Source organism: Crinia signifera, chromosome 8 (genome assembly GCF_055691185.1).
Source record: "Crinia signifera chromosome 8, ASM5569118v1, whole genome shotgun sequence".
In the NCBI taxonomy this organism is placed as follows: Eukaryota; Metazoa; Chordata; class Amphibia; order Anura; family Myobatrachidae; genus Crinia; species Crinia signifera.
The window spans coordinates 95,622,746-95,645,740 of record NC_139224.1 but is presented as its reverse complement, the minus strand read 5'-3'; the positions used below and the strand labels follow the sequence as shown (position 1 = coordinate 95,645,740).

The 22,995-nt window shown below is 49.4% G+C and overlaps 1 protein-coding gene across 5 annotated transcripts in view; it reads right to left on the bottom strand.

The window, feature by feature from the left end:
* LOC146026277 (complement factor H-like) overlaps window positions 1-22,995 on the bottom strand; it is a 960,333-nt gene that overhangs the window by 764,890 nt on the left and 172,448 nt on the right. The window lies entirely within an intron of this gene.

Sequence of the window (22,995 nt, the reverse complement as noted above, 5' to 3'; positions counted from 1 at the left end):
ACACATTGATTAAATGTTTATGTCATTTCTATTTTTTTTTGTCAAATATAGTAAGAAATGTCAGTGGTGGAAGCCATATTGCAGAGAGTCAGGAAGCAGTGAGAGGAGATACAGTGAGATACATGAAAGTAGGGGGTGTACACAAGTTGCTAAAGTAGTCTGGAAGCAAATAGAAGTAGAAAATAGGCATCTAGAGAGAGAGTGAAGAGAAGTTGTTTTATGGTTTCTTCAATATTAGTAAAAGGACCGCTTGTTTACAGGAGCATACTTCCCAAATTTGGAAAAGGAGGAAGAGGGACGTAGGCACATGACCAAGTTTTTGGGGTGTGGTCTATGATCAAGGGACTCATTTTTGACGCTATGGTGACTTGGCCAGCGCTGTGTGAGCTGCTGGCCATGCCCCCAGCCCCTCTGCCTGCCTGAATATTACCCGCTGCTCTGCTGAGCAGAGCAATGGCAGATGGGGGACTCCTATCCCCCCCCCCCCCCCCCCGCCCTCACTGGTGGAAATACATTATTGAATGATGTTGATTTTGTCTGTAAATGATTGTAGATGACAAAATCAAATACTATGAAGAAGGAAAGGGTAGTGGGTGAAGGAGGGCAGATAAGTGCATTGAAAGTGTCTGGGATTACAAACATTTTTCAATGTTATATATACTTGTGGCTCAAACACATGTCTATGTTTATAGATGCACACATATAGATGTGTCCTCATACATCTAACCTCAATACAACATGAAGCACAAGGTGCCTGGTGTCAGATAACTGCCAGCTCCTGTGCAGCTCTACTACCCTTTGGTGTTTATTTATATATATTTATATATATTTTGTGGGGTAGCCGGCACTCCACGGCTCAGTGTAGAAGTTGCAGCACCAGGTGCCTTCCCTTGGCAGACCAACAGGTCCCCAAAATACATTGTAGTGGTAAGGCGGCACTCAAATATAAAATATAAAACTAAAAAAACACAATTGACCAATACTAATGTTCCAGAGTTTTCCTGGATGAGCCTAAGAAGTCCACAGACGGAGAGGAGAAGCAAGCCCAGCCGCACCACTAAGATGCAAACGGAGAAGCCGGCAGGTGACGTCACCAGTGAAAACCCTGGAGTCCCGCCGGAAGTTTGCAAAGCCGCGGCAAGCGGTACAGCTTCCACTTAGTGGGGTAAGCCAGCATAGCCTCCCACACACCTGGACTTCTTTAACAAACTCCAACAAGGAGTTTAAACATTTCAATTGGTCAATTGTGTTTTTTTTAGTTTTATATTTTTATTATTACTTTTATTTTATTTATTTGCATATTCATATTTATCTTTATTTTACCACCCTTTGATTTACATTTATTTCACATAATTTTTTTTTACATTTGTATTTATTTTTATTTTTATATTTATTTTTATCTTAATAATCTTTTCTCACTCTTCTCTACACCTGACTTTTCCTCTTCTATTACTCGCAACCTAACTCCTCCTAGCGCTTGATTCACGTTGTGCATCCTGCAACACATCTATTGACCCAGTGGTGTCGACCTAACGATCCCAGCACGTCTCCTGGACCCTGTGGGGGAAATTTACCAATATGAAAAACCTAGTTTTTCGTATTGGTATTTCCCCTACGACTGCATATGACTGTTTCAGTCGTATGCAAAGTCGTGTTCCGAAGGGGAATGTACAAAGCAGTCAGACACGACTGCTTTGTAACCCACCGATGTCGTAGGAATTCGTATTAGCTGGCCATATATACGGCTGCTAATACGAATTCGTACAGGCAGTCTGCACGGATCAGTCAGATCCGTGCAGGCTGCAATGTGTAAAAAAAATAGAAAAATTAAATAAATAAAAAAAAAAACCAGCGTGGGGTCCCCCCCACAGCTGTAACCAGCACCAGGCTGAAAGAGTCGGGGCCGGTAATTAAAAATCAGGGAACCCGACAAATAGGGGTTCCCCGATTTTTAACAACCAGCCCCAGGCTCCAGGTCCGGGGCTGGTTCCCAAAATACGGGGGACAAAATGACTAGGGGTCCCCCGTATTTTAAGAACCAGCCCCAGGCCAAACCAGCCAGCAGGGTAATGTCACAGCCGGGGGACACTTATTATATAAGGTCCCGCGGCCAAAACCTTAACCCTACCGATCAGTCAGCCTGGCCAGGGGCCCTGGGGGAGTGGGGACCCCCCAATGAAGGAGTTCCCCTCCTCCAGGACTTACCTGACCAGGCTGAAGCCTGGTGCTGTCCTCGATGCCCCTTAAGTGTTTTAAGTGTGTGTCAGTGTGTTTTATTTTACTATTTTTAATACTGTGGAACTACAAGACCCAGCGGGCCCTTTAATGCCCCGCAGGCTGGGACTTGTGGTTCTCCAAGTCCCAGCTTGCGGGGGAGGCTTGCTGGGACTCATAGTGCCCCAGTATTAGACAATAGATTATTCTATTTTTTACACCACTATCAGCTCGATGCCCACCGCCCAGGGGCATCGAGGACAGCACCAGGCTTCAGCCTGGTCAGGTAAGTCCTGGAGGGGGGGACCCCTTCATTGGGGGGGTCCCCACTCCCCCAGGGCCCCTGGCCAGGCTGACTGGTCGGTAGGGTTAATGTTTTGGCCGCGGGACCTTATCTAATAAGTGTCCCCTGGCTGTGACATTACCCTGCTGGGTGGTTTGGCCTGGGGATGGTTCTTAAAATACGGGGGACCCCTAGTCATTTTGTCCCCTGTATTTTGGGAACCAGCCCCGGACCTGGAGCCTGGGGCTGGTTGTTAAAAATCGGGGAACCCCTATTTGTCGGGTTCCCTGATTTTTAATTACCGGCCCCGGCTCCTTCAGCCTGGTGCTGGTTTCAGCTGTGGGGGGGGGACCCCACGCTGACTGATCCGTGCAGGCTTAAAGCAAATACGACAGGGAAAGCAAGGTGTATTTTCCTGTCGTATTTGCGTTGGTGTTTTACACCACTTAGCAGCCGTATTATCAGTACGGCTGCTTAGTACATCAGGAACCACCATTCTTTTGAATGGTGATTTTTGTCGTATTCTATCGATGGTGTAGACATTCGTATTTGTAAATACAAATACGAATGTTCCATCTTTAGGAATACGAATTGTTGTATTTTCGGGATTGTAAATCCCGAAAATACAAATGTGTAAAAAAAAAGGTGTATTTCTGCCTACGAATACACCTATTTTTTACGAATCCATTTTGGTAAATTTCCCCCTGTGTGTCACCCCCCACAGTCCCCTGTACCCTGTGTGTCACCCCCTACAGTCACTACACCCTGTATGTCACCCCCCACAGACCCTGCGTGTCACCACCTATACAGTCCCCTGCACCCTGGGTATAACACCCACCACAGTCCCCTGCACCCTGTGTGTCACACACCCCCACAGATCCTGCATGTCACCCCCCCTACAGTCCCCTGCACCGTGTAGGGTTACCAACTCATCCCTTTAATTCGGGACAAAGATTAATTACACAGGTTCTGTGGCTGGCTTTCACCTGGTTTTAAACTGGCACACTTCAAGACTCCAATTCACCTGGCTTTAAACTGCCACAGAACCTGTGTAATTAATATGTGTCCCAAATTAAAGGGATGAGTTGGTAACCCTAGCACCGTGTGTCATCACCTATACAGTCCCCTGCACCCTGTGTGTCACCCCCACAGACCCTGCATGTCACTCCCCTACGGTCCCCTACACCCTGTGTGTCACTCTCCTACAGTCCCCAGCACCCTGTGTGAAACCCCCCAAACAGTCCCCTGCACCCTGTGTGTTACCACCTATATAGTCCCCTGCACCCTGTGTGTCACCCCCCTACAGTCACTACACCCTGGTTCTGTCACCACCCCCACAGATCCTGCATGTCACCACATATACAGTCTCCTGGACCTTGTGTGTCACCCCCTACAGTCTCCTGCACCCTGAGTCACAACACTCCCTACAGCAGTGACGTGAAGTGAGGTTTGTGGGGGGGCGTTGGGGCCGGGTTGCTTCTGCGCTGACAGGCAGGTGCGGTAGCTGCCCCCTGCATAAGCAGCAGAGACCTGGCAGAGCAGCTCCTGCCTGTCAGTGCAGAAGCAACCTGGCCCCAGCGCTCGCCACAGAACCCGTCGTTGCTGGCTCCACCAAGCGGCCATGGGGTCTGCCTGCCCACATACCTTTTTCACTTAAAATAAAAACATGCGCCCAAATGTAATAGCCTCTTAAGGGACAGACTTGTGTGTGTTTGTGTTGTGACAGAGGTGTGTATCTGTGTATTTGTGTAAAGTGACAGAGGTGTGTGTTTGTGTAAAATTAGTGTGTTTTTAAATGAAGGAAGCATATTGGCCCAATGTACTAGCCTCTGAGTTCAGTGGCTGTGCAGGGTGCTGGAAGAACTCTGAGTTTTTTTCTAAAAGGGCGTCCATTTACAATGCATAGTTTTGCCTTGTAAATGTCTGCCTCTTTAAAAGAACCTCTGAGTTCAGCCAGCACCCCACACAGCCACTGAACTCAGAGGCTAGTACATTGGGCCAATATTCTTCATTTAAAAACACACTTATTTTACACAAATACAGATACACACCTCTGTCACAACACAAACACACACAAGTATGTCCCTTAACACAAACACATGTGCCATTTAAAAAAAAAACACAGCCCCCACCCTCCACAAGTGCCAAATACACATTACCTTTAAGCCCAGGCGATGGCAGCAGTGACCGGAGCATCCCGAGTCAGGCAAGCGGGGAGTACCGGGCGGGAGGCAGAAGATTAAGCGAGGGCTGCCTAAGCCAGAGCGTACTTAAGAGGCTTACATTTTTTGGGTTGGCAGGAAAGAGTTAATGACTGCTAGTTGGCTAAAGTTTCAGTTTTGTGGTTAGCCTATGGGAGAGCTTAGGGGCGTGAGCTTAGGAGAGGGGGATATAGGCAGGTCCTTTCAGGAAGTACTTCCTCTTGCAGAAGTATTTCAGCCCTGCAGTGTACAGACAGTTATTCCAGCTAAAGCTAAGTGCCTGTCTGTATAAAAAAATTGTATTTAACCCCCCCCCCCTTTGTACGTGCAACATGTCCCGTCCCCTCCGCTCTGCTCCCCCTCCTCGCCGTTTCCTGGAGGGTTACCTTCCCCTCCAGTTCACCAGTGTCCCCCAGCCTCCTGCTTTCTCTACCCCAGACCTTCTGGGGCCTCCCCCGGCCCCCTGCCTGCACCGGGTGCTCCCGGCCATCCGTCTGGCTCACCTCAGCTCCAGGCCTCCCCACTGCTCCCAGCTCCCGTCCCACACTCAAATGGATCCTGCCCGGTCCCGGGCGTCCCCGCCGGGTCCTCGTGTCCCCAGTCACCCGGAGGCGCCGTCGTACCTCCCGGCACCTTCCTTCAACCCCCTCCTCCGGCCACCCCAGGCGCTCACACGCCGGGAGAAGCCTGCGCCGTGAGCCTGCAGACGGCGCAGGCCTATGATGCGTCCCACACTGCCGCCCCCCAGCACGCGCCCGATCACGGCAGCTCCGGGTCTGGCGCTGCTCCCTCATTTCACCACCCCTCACTGTTGTTCAGCCATGCTCCCACCCCAGTCCCAGAGCAAGGGGGCGCCAAGGACACCGCCGCAAAGGGGGATGGCGGGTCCCGGCCCCCGGGTGCATGGTCAACTGCGGGAGCCCCAGGGCCCCCGCCTCCACCCCTCCCCCTGCTTATCAAATAACCGGTAACCCCCTGCACTTCCAGGGGGCCGGGTTTCCAACACCAGGGCCAGCCTCGCGTCGACCCCCCCCCTCCCCCAGTTAAGCCCGCCCCATCATCGGCCCCTCCAGGACCTGGGACCGGGTACCCTTACCCGGCTCTCCTCCCAGGGGGCCCATCCACCTCTCCTGTGCCCACTCCTGCAGGGGTAGGGGCGGAGGCACCCATAACCTTTTCAGCCACGCAGGTCCCAGGGCAAGAGTTGGGGAGTGTGGATGTACTCCCCCTGACTCCCTGGGTATTCGCAGTGCACATGGTTTTGTCCATCTAAAAAGGATTTTGTTAGAAAGAGTGAACTAGAATAAGGACCTCAGTTCCTGCTGGAGCCTGCTGAAAAACTGCACTGCATATAGCCAAATACCTTACATTTGGCTTGCTTCCCAGACATTCAGTTAGCAGCCCCATACGGGCCTTAGGAGGGCAACTTGGCCCGCGACACCAGGCATTCGTGCCTCAGGCTGCAGCGGGTCCCAAGTGGGGGCTCAGGGCGATTGCGCCCCCGCCGCCGGTGCGGTCCAGTTGGTTTCGACCCAGTCCGCGGTATCGGCCACATTTGCCATACCCCTGCGGCCATCGCCATCATCGACCCATGGCCATCGCCAGGGCGATTGGTTACACCCCGATGGGCCGCCCCATCAGGCTTATGCCTCTCAGCAACATACGTTGCCGGTGTCCACGACACCGTCCTTTGCCCCTTACCTTGGTGCCCGCTTCCCCCCATATTACGGCCCACAGACCACTTGGTCCTTCCTCCCAGACATTCACCGGTTACCCCTTTGGTGGCCCCACTGGGCCGTGGCTTCAGCATAACACTTGGCAGCAGTCTTACGGGTACGTCCAGCAGCCATGGGGTGCCTAACCCCCGGGCCCTGGGGGGCCCCCCCTTGGGCTCCACCCTATGCCTCTTTGGCGGTGGCTTTGGCCGCCCCCCACACATCCTAGAGCACTGCTGGTCCCCCGCTGCGGTCCCTCGATGGCGTGTTTGGTGCATCCGTTAACATGACATCTTTTGTTTCCCGAAGGTTTATCCAGGTCGTCCGCTGTAGCCGCTGATTTCTCCTTACCGTCCAGCATGGCTGCCTGCGAGGCAGCTTCTCCGGTGATTCCCCTGGTCATTCCAGAGTGCCGCCCGGTTCTCTTGCCTTTGTCTCCGGCGGCATCGGGGGCGGTTGGATCAGACACTCCTTCTGTCCTGGTTCCGACGTCTGGTCCTCCCACAGTCTTTTCTTCTCCTGTTGTGCCAGGGGCTGCCGACACGTCCCTAGCTGGGTCATCCGCCAGGCCGGCAGATGAGGGCCTCCCGTCAGGATCAGGTGAGCTTCCTCCTGCGCATGCATCCACCTCTGGGTCATCCTCTACAGACAGCTCCGCCAGCAGCGACGAGTCGGTCTCGTCCAGGCTCCCGCGTAAGATCAGAAAGCTAATTGCGCGTGAGGTTGCAAAGAAAGTAGGGAAGGCCACAGCGCATAAGAAGGCACCGGTGACCAAAGAACCTCCATTGCATGCGGAGATGGTGCACTGCTCCAACACCGCCGTGACCAGGGGGCTGCGCAAGAAGGTCAGGGACAAGATCAAGGAGTTGAAGTCGGGCTTCGATGAGGCAAAGAAGCCTGGTGGAATTGGCGAACATGCGTATCGCAGCTTCCACCATTGGCTCAAGGGTTTCATGGTTTTCTCGTCCTGTTACTTGGACGGGAGCCAGAGGAACACCCCAATGTCATCAAGTACATCTTCATGGTGAATGAGATGTTTTTGAAGTACAGTTTTGTCGTAATCAGGACAGTAATGCCACCTTGCCGCTAGGTTTTAAGGACGTGGAGATTTGGCTGGAAGTCACCAGACAGCCCTCCGCCGTAAAGGCACTAGTTCAGAAGCCATTTTCAGGAAAGGAGGGGGTCATGCACCCTTCAACTACTGGAAAGTGCTTCGCGTACAACGAGTCTGAATGCACAAGAGGTACTTGTTGTCGTTTCCGACATGCCTGCTGACTGTGCGATGCAGATCACTCCGCCAAGGAATGTAGGGCTGGGGCGGACCCAGATTTACACACCGGGACCTCTGCCGGCGCTACGAAGGGCCCCCTCCCCTATTAGGGCCTTTGCTATGGCGCTTTCGCCCGGATATAATCCTGGTTTTTGGTGCTGACCCCCTTTGGCGTCACCGCTTCAGGCTTTGTGGCTGCGGCGTAATCTAGTACTGAAATTGCCTGTTGGGTGCGCAGCTTCCTGACTCTTCCATTCAAGCAACGGGGGCGATGGAAGTCCGCTGCATGTAGGAATTGTATAAGGTTACATAGTTTTAGTTTTAGTGCGCCTGTTGCGCTGACCCAAAAACGCTGTTTACCTGCTGGTTTCGGAACAGGTAGTGTTCCGGAATCAGGGGTGTGAAGGACTTTCTTGCATTTTTTACCTCCGTGGGTCCTTATTAATTTCAATTTGACCCACCTCCCCCTTCCGGGACACACGAGAGGTTTTTTATCAAGTTTTCGACTTCACATGGGTCCATTGTACTACTTACCTTGCCGTACTAATCAATGCAATGTATAATTACTGACGGTTAGGAACCTTTTATTTCAGATTCACCTTTATGGGTTTGAGGTTATTGTTGAGGGATAGTTTTCGGGTTAGTTTAGGGAGACGGACACTTAGTTTGTTCTTCGTGGGTGGCATGCGGCGGCTCTTGGAGCCTGTCTAGCAGCTCTTAGAGCCTGGCGGTGGCGGTAGGGTGTCACGGTCTAGAGGTCATTTGTGACATGAGAGGGCGCTGGGAGGCACTACCCCCTGGAAAGAAGGCGGGGTGTCCTGCCTTTGCGGGGGGGCGCTGTGGGCACTTCGTCAGTGGAGTGTCCACACCAGCCAGAGAGGGGGCGGTGAGACTTCCCAGCATTAGGTTGTGCCTTAGTTGGATGGGGCATCTCAGTCGTCCCCATGTTAATATCAGTCAGTTGGGGCGTTGAAGTTGCCGCCATTTTTGATGTGACTAGAGCTGGTCATCCGTGGCGCCTTATTGCCAGCCCTTTACTAAGAATGGTCATACTACATAATAAATACCATATGACCTTTAAATCTAATTGTTATGGTGTCCGTGTCTTTATTGTGTCAGCGTGAGTTATTTTTTAGTTAAGCTAGCTTAAAGTGTTTGTTAAGGTTCAAGCCAAATAAATGTATAGACGGCTTAGATTAAGCGAGGGCTCCCTAAGCCAGAGCGTACTTAAGAGGCTTACATTTTTTTGGGTTGGCAGGAAAAAGTTAATGACTGCTAGTTGGCTAAAGTTAGTTTCAGTTTTGTGGTTAGCCTATGGGAGAGCTTAGGGGCGTGAGCTTAGGAGAGGGGTATATAGGCAGGTCCTTTCAGGAACTACTTCCTCTTGCAGAAGTATTTCAGCCCCACCCACCCTCCCTTGCCTTTGGCATCTCAATTTATAGTCCATTCTTTGGTACATTTACCATTTTCAGAACCGGGGCGGTAGGGCGTCACGGTCCAGCAGCCACTTGTGGCATGAGAGGGCGCTGGGAGGCACTACCCCCTGGAAAGAAGGTGGGGTGTCCTGCCTTTTGTGGGGGGTGCTGTGGGCCCTTCGTCAGCGGAGTGTCCACACCGGCCAGAGAGGGGGCGGTGAGACTTCCCAGCGTTAGGTTGTGCCTTAGTTGGATGGGGTGTCTCAGTCGTCCCCATGTTAATATGAGTCAGTTGGGGCGTTGAAGTAGCCGCCATTTTTGATGTGACTAAAGCTGGTCATCCGTGGTGCCTTATTGCCAGCCCTTTATGAAGAAGGGTCATACCACATAATAAATACCATATGCCCTTTAAATCTAATTGTTATGGTGTCCGTGTCTTTATTGTGTCAACGTGAGTTATTTTTTAGTTAAGCTAGCTTAAAGTGTTTGTTAAGGTTAAAGCCAAATAAATGGATAGACGGCTTAGAGAGACCACGAACAGAAAAGGGGAGTACAGCTTGTGTGCCGGTGCCCGGTGGCCAGATAACAGCGGGAGCTGGCGGCCAGGCCCGGCCCAGCTCCGCCACCCCCTGCACACCAAATCAAGTCAGCGGACGAGCCGTGTAGCCTATGCGGTTGCAGCCTAGCCGTGCAGCCTATGTACGACCCCATCACTGACACAGCGCCACTGTGTCCAATCACTTCTGCCTCAGTGACAGGGATGTGCTTTCATATAGGCAGAAAGCACGTCCCTGTCACCGAGGCACTGCTATAGGTGCCGCCTATACACATTTTTTAAATGAGCTTTTACAGCCCGGTTCTCAGCCCTGCCCACTGCCCGCCCCTTTGTCTGTTACTATAATATAGACAGCTGGAGGCACCGCACTTGGTGCCTCCTAAACTAGTTTAAGCCCCTACAGTCTCCTACATCATGTGTCATACCCACTACAGTCTACTGCACTGTGTGTAGCCCCCTGCATGAGACTGCTTCCCACTCTCTCCTCATGCCCAACTTCCATTGCAAAACAAGTTGAAATGCCTATCTTTATAATGGGGCGTATTTCACTAAATTAAAAAAAAAACTGTAACTATCTGAAAAACCTTAACCCCAAAAGGAACTACACTGGGACAAGCTCTATCTAATAAAACAAAACCCAAGTCTTAATTCTTCCTCTACCCTGAGTTATGCCTTCTCAAATATACCCTCATAGAATATATGGGAAAACGGTCTGAAAAAGCCAAACAGGAAGTGGCAGAAAAAACTGACAGTTGAAACTTTAGGTTACTCCCAATGTTGGTCGACATGCATTGAGGTCGACATGCATTTAGGTTGACAAGCAGGAAGGTTGACATGACTTTAGGTCGACATGGGTTAGGTCAACAGGTGGTATTTCATGCCCTACCATCCACTAGGGCATTGTGGGAGAATAAAATAGTGTGCTAAGTGTAGTGAGGCTCTGTGCCCGAAGCATGGCACAGTCAACAGTGTCCATGTTGACTGTGTCGACATTCGGGACAAATAAATGTGAAAAACCCCATGTTGACCTTTTTACTGTTGACCTAACCCCATGTCGACCTTTTGCTTGTGTCGACCTAATGACCCTGTCAAGCTAACCCATGTCGACCTAAATGCATGTCGACCTAATGATCCATACCCCCTTTTATAATTCCAGGATGAGGCTACGTTTCGGGGGCGGGGTGAGGCTGATGTCACCAAGTTCTGCCCCCATGTCAGCCAGCCGCGTTAATTTGTGGGTCCATGGACTGGGGGAGGGGCTAAAATGTCACAAAATGTTACCCCCACCCCCTCTCTGCAGACCCGCAAAATTCAGGATTTTATACCGCAGAGAAGGGGGGAGTGTGGGCTGTGGTGGTGATGTGGGAGACTTAGGGGGACCCGATTTGTGGGACGTAGGCAAGTATGAGGTGAAGCAGACTATAGGTGCTGACGCACAGGGGACCATAAGGTGTAGAGACTGTAGGGGGGCGACATGCAGAGTGACGGGAACTGTGAGAGGAAGCAACACAAAGGACACAGGCCCTTATTTTGATCTGGGCGGTACGGCCCGCGTGCGGCCGTACCGCCGATGTTTACACTCTGCACATGCGCAGAGGTCACTCTGCGCATGTGCAGGGGAATTCTCTGAGTCTAAAATTTAGACGCCGCAAAGGGGGCGTATAGGGGCGTGAGGGGCTTAATAGCCTCATTACCCTATGTATACGCCCAGCGTTTCATGGGCGTTCCCATGCAAACGCGGGGCGTATGCATGGTAATGAGGCTATGACGCCAGTGATGGGGGCGGAAAGCTGACATCGCCGGATGTCAGCTGCCCGCCCCAATACAAGCTTTCACACGGACGATTGTCCGTGTGCTCTAAGCTTGCGTGAGCGGGGGGAGCGTGCGGCCCTGCCTTCGATGGTCATCGACCATCGAATGCAGGGGGCAGCTCCCAACATGGTGGAGGCGTACGCCTTGCCATTTTCATGCGGATCGGCAGCCGTCCGTGTACGGACGGCCGTGCCGATCCGTCTTGTAGGCGGGGATTCGTCTGGTGCGGTCGGAGCCGCATATGCGGCTCGACCGCACCAACCAGAATAAGGGCCACAGAAGACTGTGGTGGGTGTGACACTAAAGGTGCAGGGTACTGTAGGGGTGGTGACACACAGGATGCAGCGGACTGTAGGGGGATGACACACAGGGTGCAGGGGACTGTATAGGTGGTGACACACAGGGTGCAGAGGACTGTAGGGGGGTGAAACACAGGGTGCAGGGGAGAGTAGGGTGGTGACAAGCAGATCTGCATGGGGTGTGACACACAGGGTGCAGGGGACTGTAGGGGGGGTGACACACAGGGTGCAAAAAACTGTATAGGTGGTGACACGCAGGGTCTATGGGGGGTGGTGACACACAGGGTGCAGGGGACTGTATAGCTGGTGACACACAGGGTGCAGGGGGCTTTATGGGGTGACACACAGGGTGCAGGGAACTGTAGGGGGTGACAAACGGTGCAGGGGACTGTATAGATTGTGACACACAGGGTGCAGGCGAGGAAGCAACACAAAGGGCACAGTAGACTGTGGTGGGTGTGACACAAAAGGTACAGGGGACTGTAGGGGTGGTGACACACAGTGTGCAGTGGACTGTAGGGGGTGATACACAGGGTGCAGAGGACTGTATAGGTGGTGACACACAGGGTGCAGGGGACTGTAGGGGTGACACACAGGTTACAGGGGAGAGTAGGGGGTGACATGCAGGGTCTGTGGGGGGTTTGACACACAGAGTGCAGGGGACTGTGGTGGGTGTGACACAAACAGGGTGCAGGGGACTGTATAGGTGGTGACATAATGGGTCTGTGGTGGGTGTGACACGCAGGGTGTAGTGCTTGTAGGGGGGTGACATACAGAATGCAGGGGACTGTATAGCTGGTGACAAACAGGGTGCATGGGACTGTATAGGTTGTGACATGCAGGGTCTGTGTGGGGTGTGACACACTGCTTGCAGGGGACTGTAGGGGGGTGACACACAGGGTACAGGGGACTGTAGAGGGGTGACACACATGGTGCAGGAGACTGTATAGGTGGTGACACACAGGGCGAAATGTAATAGGGTGCGATTTTTTAGACATGTGCGATTTTTGGTCAAAAACGGCCGAAATCGCACATTTTCCGAAAATCGCACATTTAATAGGTTGAAAATCGCGGTAAAAAATCGCACTTTTTACCGCGAAATCGCACTTTTAGAAGTGCGATTTTTAGTCACATTTCAATTCGCATCCAGATGTTTTCCCATTATAAAGTATACAACTCGCAAATGTAATAGGGTGCGATTTTTGGTAAATGTTAGCAAAAATCGCAAAAAAAATAGACCAGGTTCTGACAGGCGAATTTGACAGAACCATGCACAGATCATTGAGATCTGTGCATGGTTCTGTTAATAAAAATGTGTAAAAGTGTTTTTATAAAAAAAAACGGCGTGGGGTCCCCCCTCCTAAGCATAACCAGCCCCGGGCTCATTGAGCCGGACCTGGTTCCAAAAATACGGGGGGACAAAAAGCATAGGGGTCCCCCGTATTTCTGAAACCAGCCCCGGACTCTTGGACCGGTCCTGGTTCCAAAAATACGGGGGACAAAAAATCTGGGGGTCCCCCGTATTTTGAAACCAGCACCGGGCTCCAACAGCCCGCGGTGTCATGCCACAGCCGGGGGACACTTTTTATACAAGGTCCCCCGGCCAAAACATGAGCACCGTGGCTGGTCAGCCTTGGACGGGGTACCTGGAGGAGTGGGGACCCCCCCAATAAAGGGGTCCCCCCCCCCAGGCTTCACCCGTCCAGGGCTGAAGCCCGGGGCTGTCACTGGCGTCCGTGGCCAGTGGACGCCGGCCTGATAGGGTTAAATCCATCATACATATCATTACATTGCTTTTTACCGGCGAACTACAAGTGCCAGCAGACCTCCCCCGCATGCTGGGACTTGGAGAACCACAAGTCCCAGCATGCGGGGCATTAATGGGCCCGCTGGGACTTGTAGTCCACCTGTAAAAAGAATGTTTATAAAAAACACACACACAGAGAAGTACAAGTTTATTACACACACACACACCTCACTTTTACACCAGCGTTACTTACCATTCCTGGATCCAGCGCTGGTCTGGCTGCTTTACAGCCGGCTCCCCCCGCACTGACAGGCAGCGGGGAGAACCGGCTTTCTCCGTTGCCTGTCACCGGCTTTCTCCGTCCGTAGCTTCTGTAGCACTGTCCGAGTGCTACAGAGGCTGAGAGCGTGATTGGCTGAGCTACAGTATGCGTCTCCATGGAGACGCATAGCTCAGCCAATCAGGACTGAGCTATGCGTCTCCATGGAGACGCATACTGTAGCTCAGCCAATCACGCTCTCAGCCTCTGTAGCACTCGGACAGCGCTACAGAAGCTACGGACGGAGAAAGCCGGTGACAGGCAACGGAGAAAGCCGGTTCTCCCCGCTGCCTGTCAGTGCGGGGGGAGCCGGCTGTAAAGCAGCCAGACCAGCGCTGGATCCAGGAATGGTAAGTAACGCTGGTGTAAAAGTGAGGTGTGTGTGTGTAATAAACTTGTACTTCTCTGTGTGTGTGTTTTTTATAAACATTCTTTTTACAGGTGGACTACAAGTCCCAGCGGGCCCATTAATGCCCCGCATGCTGGGACTTGTGGTTCTCCAAGTCCCAGCATGCGGGGGAGGTCTGCTGGCACTTGTAGTTCGCCGGTAAAAAGCAATGTAATGATATGTATGATGGATTTAACCCTATCAGGCCGGCGTCCACTGGCCACGGACGCCGGTGACAGCCCCGGGCTTCAGCCCTGGACGGGTGAAGCCTGGGGGGGGGGGACCCCTTTATTGGGGGGGTCCCCACTCCTCCATGTACCCCGTCCAAGGCTGACCAGCCACGGTGCTCATGTTTTGGCCGGGGGACCTTGTATAAAAAGTGTCCCCCGGCTGTGGCATGACACCGCGGGCTGTTGGAGCCCGGTGCTGGTTTCAAAATACGGGGGACCCCCAGATTTTTTGTCCCCCGTATTTTTGGAACCAGGACCGGTCCAAGAGTCCGGGGCTGGTTTCAGAAATACGGGGGACCCCTATGCTTTTTGTCCCCCCGTATTTTTGGAACCAGGTCCGGCTCAATGAGCCCGGGGCTGGTTATGCTTAGGAGGGGGGACCCCACGCCATTTTTTTTTTTACTTTTTTTTTTAGCACAAAATCGCATTTATGAAAATGCGCACATTTTCATGACTGAAAATGCGCACATTTTCATGACTAAAAATCGCTGCAAATCGCGGCAAATCGCATTTTTTGCCGCTAATTCGCATCTCATTACATATGCGAATTCGCGGCAAAAAACGTGATTTTTAAAGGTGCGATTTCTGGCGAGTTTGGAACTCGTCCAAAAATCGCACCCTATTACATTTCGCCCACAGGGTCTGTGGGGGATGGTGACACACAGGGTGTAGTGACTGTAGGGGGTGACAAACAGGGTGCATGGGACTGTATAGGTTGTGACATGCAGGGTCTGTGTGGGGTGTGACACACAGCTTGCAGCGGACTGTAGGGGAGGTGACACACAGAGTGCAGGAGACTGTATAAGTGGAGACAAGCAGGGTCTGTGGGGGGTGGTGACAGACAGGGTGCAGGGGACTGTATATGTGGTGACACACAGGGTGCAGGGGGCTGTTTGGGGTGACAAACAGGGTGCAGGGGACTGTAGGGGGTGGCACAGGGTGCAGGAGACTGTATAGGTGGTGACACACAGGGTGTAAGGGGGTGACACACAGGGTGCAGGGGATTGTAGGGGGATGACATACAGGGTGCCGGGACTGTATAGGTGGTGACATGCAGGGTCTGTGTGAGGTTTGACACACAGGGTGCAGGGGATTGCATAGGTGGTGACATGCAGAGTTTGTGGGGGGGGGGGTGACACGCAGGGTGTAGTGACTGTAGGGGGTGACACATAGCATGCAGGGACTCAGTGGCGTAACTATACATTTTGCTCCCCCCTGCCAAAAAGTTTGTGGCGCCCCCCCCCCCCCCCCTTCCAGGCTCCTCTCCAGCATGTTTCCCCAGCGTGTGATGTGATGACGTCACACGCATAATGGAGAAGCTGAAGCAGGAGAGAGGAAGAGAGACCAGCTTACACTGCTGCTTCCCTTGGCTCAGACACATCCCAGGCCGCCCTAGCACGCCCATCCGCCCACCTATCCTGTACACAGTAGCCAATAGCCAACTCTGTGTACAGTCAATTGAATCAGTGGGGGAATTTGACATCTCTGCCATGGCCCCACCCGCGCTGTGGCTGACTCACCTCCAGTGCTCAGTCAGTGGGCAGCGGCAAGCAGCAGCATGTCAGTGCGTCGAGCTGGTGCCGGCGCCCACGCAGACCCTGCTGCTGCTTGCTCCCCCAAATGGCTGCTGGGGCTGCCTTACATTAGTTATGCCACTGAGGGGACTGTATAGGTGGTCCCGTCCTCTTCGCTCCATCGCTGACCGCCGACTGACCTCTCACCTAATCACCTCCTCCCACTCCCGTGTCCAAGACTTCTCTCGCGCTGCCCCCCTGCACTGGAGCAACCTCCCGCCACCCATCAGGCTATCTGATTCCCTTACCTCCTTTAAGCGCTCCCTCAAAACCCACTTTTTTCGACTAGCCTATCCCTCCTCCTAACCTCTTTTGATCCTCCTATCCTGCCTCCGTTCCCCTCCGTTCCTACTTATCCTATTGTATTTCGTTCGTCCACCCACCTATTTTTAGTATGTTAACTCTTATGAGTAGGGTCCTCCTTCCTCACGTACTCACCCTACCTCATTACCTCACCTGTGCTCCTATCCTGTTCTTCCTTTCCTCTACTTCATCTTCAGTCTCCTCGACAATTTCCACACCTACTTCTGAACTGATGCTGATCTTAGTTCTACCAGCTATACCCCTATTTATACTGTATTTTTCAACACACGCTGTACGTTACCTTGTAATTTGTTTTTTTGTTTGCTATGTACGGCGCTGCGGACACTTTGCGGCGCCTTATAAATAAACGTACTACTACTAGCATAATGTGTTATGGGCATTATGGTGCTATTGGTACATTTATATGGACATGCCCCTTACTCATGAAGCCACCTCCTACATTTTTGCTGCATGCCTTTGGCACGCATTCTTTCTGTTTTGACTGTGGTGTTGGGGCAGTCACAGATTCCCTTTCTGGCACATTGCATCAAAACACCTAGTTATGTCACTGGTGCTTTGTTTTACCTCAGGGAGAATTATTTGATTCACAAACTGAATATCCTTGTTCCCGATGGACTCAATGAAGCCATTGAGTTTGATCCCTGAGCCCTTTACCACCTCCGTATTCATCACCTCACATATGATTACTAGTGCCAAGATCTAATTATAACTTTGATCTTTATCTTTTTCCTTCCCACCCCTTTTTCCTGAGTTCATTCAGACCATTTTAATTATCACTTAGAACATCCTAATAACTGTGGGAAATGAAATTGCACCTCTACGCCATTAAGGTATTACGACCGCCCTTTACGCAATTCCAGTACACCATTTGCATCTTAGTAGCTTAAACTTAACTACCAAGGTCGGACGTGAAACATTAATCGTTAATTCTTAATGATATGTCCCCTCTTGTTTCTTTATGTTTGTGTGAAACCCCTGAGTAAATCCAGACTTAGTTTTGATTTAACTTGTTACAATTGCTGTCAACAGTCGTAAGGTCAGTATAGTGAAACAATCACTATACATGACCTTAGAGATATCTAGTCTGTGTTATCTCTTGTATCAATATGTGAAGACACCAAATAAAGGAGGAATGAACTATAATTCCAGTAGAAACTAGTTTTCCCTTATGCTTAAGACAAAGGACCGCATGGCTTGGACGATACTCCCATGAACAGGAAGACATCCCCATGAAGTTGAGAGCCAATGTTGGGAAGCCCAATCCCCTTTCCTTTATACAATGACCATCCAGTGTGACTCCACACCCCCTTGCTTTAAAAGCCTAAACCCAGGATCCCTGCAGTCAGATGTAATCTAATCAGAACACATTCCCAGGATCTTGGGGGGATTTGTGGTCTCTGCTTCCTTTGATGGTAATTGTTATCCTTATATGTATCAGTTGTTATGTTAGCTGTACCTGCATTTATACCCATTGTAGTAATGTTTCTTTTCCATGTATAAGCTGTACTGCATTAGTCTATAGTATATATATATATATATATATATATATATATATATATATTTTTTTTTTTTTTTTTTTGTTACATTGTAACCCCTTGTGTCCACTACAGACTTCAATATAATAAGACACGGGGTCAGATCCGTGATCTTCATATAACCAGTGTCTACGTATATTATTTCTTTATAACTATTAGCGGTGTCTGAGTCATAGCACCAGCCTTAATAGTTATCGATTTGTATGTCGACTGATATAATCAGTGAATTAATAGTGATCCAAAGTTTATAAAGATATATTCATTGCAAAGACTCTCATTGAGAGTCTCATACGCTAATGCGTCTGAATGGCACGTTTAAATAGCTGTGCGGCTACATTAGACATACAGTAGATAAAGTATAAAGCTTTATTTCTTATAAAGCCAGTGAATAGGTTAAACCTGTTTGGACACCTTACAATGGATTCAGGAGCATCTAGTCATATGCAAATGTATTTTACAACCATTCTCATTGTCATGTCAGTGAATGGAGAAGTTCCGCTCTGTATCAGGCTGCAGTTGCCATGGGTAACCTGTTGCATGGTTTAGAAGGTAACAATACAGTGTAACTACTTCATTATCCACTAGTTTATTAAAATAACAGTTTTAATAATTGGCGCACCAACGTGGATTCTACATACTTTAAAATCGGCACAGCAATACAGATTGCGTCTCGATCATCAGAGGGTGGACTTAACGCGTGAGTTTAGCCTTAGTGTTGATCGAGCCTCATCTGTGCTAATGCCTGGTTTGAAAGATACTAGAGAAAAACCCTAGGACAGTGGAGTAGTTATACTGTAACAAAATTTTTTAGTATGTTTTCTTTGGTATTACAAATCATTGTGTATAGAGTATAGTTAAAGTGCTGAACTTCCGCTTGCCACAAAGAAATAAGGAGTTTCTTTTCTATTGCTTAATGCTTGAATTGTATAGATTGAGATTGTGAAGCCCAGTTAACAGATTTGTGTTAAATACAAAGTATTGTTAAAGCATACGCTAGCGAACAAGGGTATAAAGTGTGGTTGTATTGTTATAGCATTATAGGCCGTGTTCTGAAGCTCCTGCCACGTGGCATTGGGCCAAAGAACACATAGCGCAGAATCGTCTCAGATGCAAATTGAATCCCTGACGAAAGCACATGGTCTGGTAAACTCATGCTCAAACAGTATACTAATAAGGTTATTTTGACCGAGTATATAGTGTGAGAGTGACCAAGCAGAACACGTGCTGGACGCCATTACACATACGCATTAAGTAATATTTGTCACCACAGTGTGCGTGCACGCGTGCTTCGTGCAAATGCTCGCCTCAGATGCACTCGCGTCTGCATCACCGCGCTCCCCCCTGATGCATCTGCGTCTGTGTGCACATCTCAGACGCAACTTCTAGTTACGTGAATGCACGTGTTATGGACGCACTTCCGTCTGTCTCGGCACATGCGTCTGGGGACTGAGGCCTCTGCGTGAACGCATGAGCGATCCATTTCCTTTGGCAAATATATATTGTTTATGTGAATTGGAACAATACTGCCACACTTTTGTCCAATATATACATTATTTTATTATTCTAAAACAATTCAAGCATTGCTAGTATTTTAAACCTGAATTGTAAGGTATCCAGGGAATTTTCTGTACAGAAAAATAAGTCTGCTTGTTTGAATCAGTGAGTGTATTGTGTGAATGCTAGTTTAAGTTACCTTGAAATAATAAGGCATTGGTTATAAATAGGTTGTGAAAAAGGCCAGATCTGGTGATTGTTATTGGCCAATTAAATTGAGACTGCACTAGTGTTTGTTTCCGTTTAAGGCATACAGGATATGCCAGGCAGCAAAGGTTAATAGCGAATCAAGAAGAGAAGATAGAGGTTAGGTCCAACCAGGATCGCAGTCGGAGCACCGATTGGAGATAACCAAAGATAGCTGATATAGGCATTGATTAAGTAGAGATTCGCATAACCTGACCACTTGTGTCGCAGATCACCAAGAAGCTTGCTTCTTTTTTTTTTTTTTTTTTTATTTGTTACACCCAACACATAAAAGGAAGAAAAAAAAAAAAAAAAAACCACAACAACAAAATTATGTACTGTATATAGTATTGATAGTGCTACTGCCGTTAAATATGCTATAAATAGCACAAGGGCCCTTATTCTGCTTCGTGCGGTACGGCCCGCGTGCGGCCGTACCGCCGATGTTTTTACTCTGCACATGCGCAGAGGTCAATCTGCGCATGTGCAGCCCCCTTCGCCGCAGACGTATTTCGTCCGCCGCAAAGGGGGCGTATAGGGGCGTGAGAGGCTTCATGCCCTCATTTCCCTATGTGTACGCCCCGCGTTTCATGGGCGTTCCCATGCAAACACGGGGCGTATGCATGGTAATGAGGGCATGACGCAACTCATGGGGGCGGAAAGCTGACGTCGCCGGATGTCAGCTTTCAGCCCCCATACAAGCTACCACACGGACGATTGTCCGTGTGGTCTCAGCTTGCGGGAGCTGCCGGGGCGTGCGGACCTGCCTTCGATGGTCGACGACCATCGAATGCAGGGGGCAGCTCCCACCATGGTGGAGGCGTACGCCTCCACCATTTTTATGCGGATCGCCAGCCGTCCGTGTACGGACGGCCGTGGCGATCCGTAGGGTGGGCGGGGATTGGTTTGTGCGGCCGGAGCCCCGTGTGCGGCTCTGGCCGCACCAACCAGAATAAGGGCCAAGGTTACAATTTGTCATATAGCTTTTACACACAGCGATGCACCAAGAGGAAAGAAGTACAGAAGAAGTAATTAGGTCCTTATCTTTTTCACATAATATACCAAAGCTTTAGGGCGTTGAGGGCATGGATTTATTTTTGCTCATGGGTATAGTTGGGGGCCCTACATATAGGCAGATACCGATTTACATTATGTTCTAACAAATAACGGATCATAACGAGATTGCATTTAATTCATTCCACCGCGGGCAACCCTTACACCTTACTGGACAACAGTTGACGTCTAATATGCCCTAGCAGGCAATAGAGTATTAATTATACCAAAATATACCCACACAAAAAATAATGCTATAAATACCCACTAATGTGTAGTGCAAGTAAACATAATGTATTTCCCTATTACGTGATTATATTTATTACAAAAAAAAAAAAAATTTTGTTTAAATCATCATTTAATACATCAAAGAATTTTTTTTATTTTATTTGTGTTCCCCCCCCCCCTTCTTACCTACCCCAATTTCCCACTATTTCCCATCCCCCTTATCTTTTTCCCACCCCCACCCCTACTTTTATTTTTACCTGTTATCTTAAGTTGTAATCTATGCTTACATGACTAGACGTGAGCCATCTGTGCCAAATTTTAGTGTAGTTACTTAAACGTTTTCTACAAATAAATATGTGTTTTTCGTGAGTTGCAGTGAAATTAACCAATGATATCCAGGCTGCAATATCGGGCCCATTTTTAGAGAGCCAGGTCCTTGCTATCATTAGTTTAGCCAGTGCACAAAGATTAGATATATACATTTTATCGTGCTTGTTAATTTCATTGCCTATATGGACGTTTAACACACAACTTTTGCAGTCCAGTGCAGATCCGGGGATACCCGTGCTTATCAATATTTGTTGTACTTTTTCCCAGAATGCCCCAAGGACTCTGCAACCCCACGTTAAATGCCAAAAGGAACCTGGTTCGAGCTTACACTTAGGGCATAACGCCGAGGTGCGGCTGCCCATTTTAACCAATCTCATAGTGGACATATAGGACCTATGCAGAAAAAACAATTGCACTTGGTGTACCCTTATTGAGTTTGTTGTTGTATGAACAGATGTCAAGGCCATATTCCATTCTATATCATTCAGCGGTCCCACATCTATCGACCACTTTTCTTTAAGATATCCCAACCCATCATCATACTTCGCTGACACTAAAAGGTTATAAAGCCTTGACACCCCCTTACTTTTGTTACTCACTTGCAACGCCTTCTTTATAGGCGATACAGAAAAGCATACCACCGTGTTCTTAAATTGAGATTCAAGTGCGCTTCTCAGTTGTAAGTACCTAAAAAAAAAGTGTCTAGGGAGGTTGAATTCTAATTCCAAGTGCGTGAATGATTTTAATGTACCCCGTTCATACAGCTGACTAATAGAATATAACCCAAACTGTCCCCAAATCTTATCGGGTTGAAGTGTTTTTAGCTCCTTCAGGAATTTATAATCTGCCAGGGGGTGTTCCACCTCTATGTCCGTAAATTTGGCTATTTTATTTGCTTCCCTCCAGATCTTGACTGCCTGCCTTACCAGCGGTGGGTCATTTCGGTTTACTCCACCCGACAGCAGTCGTTGTAGTGGAGTAAAGCCACGGCTACCTTGTGCCACCAGTAATTTAACTATACCGCTGTCCACTTCTTCCTGTACCCAATCACGTAGCTGCAATACCTGCCCAGCCAAATAATAATATCTAAAGTTAGGGAGTGCCACACCACCCTGCTCCTTTTTTCTCATCAATGTGCTAATCTGGATCTTCGCCCGCCTGTTGTTCCATATGAAAGTGGATATTAGACTATTAATTTTTGAGAACAGAGAGACCGGTAAATACAGTGGCGACTGCTGCAGAATATACAATAACTTAGGCAGGATGACCATTTTTATTAAGTTAACGCGCCCTATAACAGTGAGGGGCAGGCGATTCCATGATTTGAATTTGGACATTATAAAAGCCAACAGGGGCTGGACATTCAGATGTATAAAATCAAGGGGGTTCCTAGACATATGGATCCCCAGATATTTAAATGTCTCAGACCACTTCACTGGTAGATCCATTTGGGGATAGGAAGGCGTCTGTGGTTTTAAGGCCAATATACTAGATTTTTTAACATTTACCTCAAACCCCGAGAAGCTACCATGCATTTTAATTAACTGTAATACAATAGGGGCAGATTTTACATAATCAGACATAAAGATCAATAAGTCGTCCGCATATAGGGCAACTGTATCGTATTGCTGCCCCACGCTGAAGCCAACGATTTCCAGGTGGTTTCTTATGGCACATGCCAATGGTTCAATGGCCATTGAAAATAAACTTGGTGACAATGGGCAGCCTTGCCTTGTACCCCTAGATAGGGAAAAGGCATCGG